Below are 1,765 nucleotides of genomic sequence, written 5' to 3' on the forward strand. Positions count from 1 at the left end.
TGTCATTATGTGAGTGAAAGGACAAGGGTTAATCTACTACACTGATAACTAATATTTGGCTATTGTTGCATCAAATAACTTCACAATAAGGTTAAAGGTCCTTCTGACTCAAAGATTAGAAGGAAGGGTTTGTCTTTGGCTGAGGCTAGAGGACTGAGCTGCTGACCAGGTTGAGATCACAGGGTGAAATTGTGATATGAAAAAAAAAAGTGCATGTTATTTTTATTATCAGGAACACATAAACTAGAAGCGATCCCTGTACACAGATCCAGAGTAATAAAAGTAAATATATACACACTGTCATACTCAGAAAAAACAAGGGCTAATCCACTACACTGATATTTCATAAATTTTAGTTCTTTGAAACTGTCTTCAGGAAATGCCATTTTGATTATTTAAAAATCGTGCCGTGCTCGCTTCGGCAACACATATACTAAAATTGGAACAATACAGAGAAGATTAGCATGGCCCCTGCTCAAGGATGACATGCAAAAATCGTGTCAAAAAGGTTTCCTCTCTATTTCAAGTTTAGATGTCAGAATTTTGAATCTTTTAATATAAAATAAATATTTCCTCAGACTGTATCAAAATAAAATTTGTTTGCTATCAGTCTAATTTTTTCATTAATGTTACAGATTTATTTTAAAATATTTTTTAAGCACCATGATTACAAACATGTTTGTATTTTGGGTTTCAGTCATAAAAAAGAACAACCCCCTTCACCAGTGCAACATTCCTACCACCAATGCCCCCAACTCTGTCTCCACCACCACCTGCGTGTATTTGAGACAGGTATTCTATTTCTCTCACTTATTAACATTGTCATGATAGTTGTTAGTATAGTTATTTCTCTAACTCCAGTCACCACTCTTTGTGGTGAGCTTCATATCATGAGTTGGTCCTTCCACCCCTCATCTCTATTGTTACAATTTTATAAACTTGCTTCCATATTCAAACATGCATATGGAGGTTAAGATCTATTATCAATAAAGACTTTTTAATTTTTTTTTGATTTGGGGGCCACACTCAGTGACGCTCAGGGGTTACTCTTGGCTATGCGCTCAAAAATTGCTCCTGGCAGGCATGCGGAAATATATGGGATGCCGGAATTGGAACCATTGTTGGTTCTGAGTCAGCCCACTTCCAAGGCAAATGCCCTACAGCTGTGCTGTCTCTCCAGCCCAATAAAGTATTTTTAAATTAAAATAACTAATGCCTTTTACTTCTTACTGATAGGATAGGATAGGATAGTTATATGAGAGAATGGCAAAGATTAGAGACTAAGTTTGATTGAGCAGCATATTTATTTAGTCTGTTTTGAACTTTTTCTTAGTAGAAGTCTTTATAATTATTAGTACAGAAAACTTTTGGTGTATTTTAGTCATAAAACATTGTAATTAGATTTTTATTTTAGTAATCAAATTATCTACAGAGTGGAGGATAAACTCAAGTAAATGTAAATTAAATGAAAGATTCAAAGAGTGTTCAATAGCTTTTTTAAGTGTATATGTATATAAAACAAATTGATAAAAAAAAATTGCAAAATTGGGGCCAGGAAGGGAGCGTTAGAGGTAAAGTGTCTGCCTTGCAAGTACTAGCGTAGGACGGACTGCGGTTCGATCCCCCGGCGTCCCATATGGTCCCCCCAAGCCAGCAGCGATTTCTGAGAGCATAGCCAGGAGTAACCCCTGAGCGTCAAATGGGTGTGGCCCAAAAAAAAACAAACAAAAAAGAAATTGCAAAATTAAATAAAATTTATTACAAG

General features: G+C 35.6%; 1 non-coding gene across 1 annotated transcript; it reads left to right on the forward strand.

Moving 5' to 3' along the window:
• Positions 1-409: 409 nt before the first annotated feature.
• LOC126033110 (U6 spliceosomal RNA) lies at positions 410-517 on the forward strand. Its single transcript, XR_007504264.1, has one exon. It is a non-coding gene; the product is annotated as a U6 spliceosomal RNA (small nuclear RNA).
• The last annotated feature ends 1,248 nt before the right edge of the window (positions 518-1,765 follow it).

Source organism: Suncus etruscus, chromosome 16, assembly GCF_024139225.1.
Source record: "Suncus etruscus isolate mSunEtr1 chromosome 16, mSunEtr1.pri.cur, whole genome shotgun sequence".
NCBI classification, from domain to species: Eukaryota; Metazoa; Chordata; class Mammalia; order Eulipotyphla; family Soricidae; genus Suncus; species Suncus etruscus.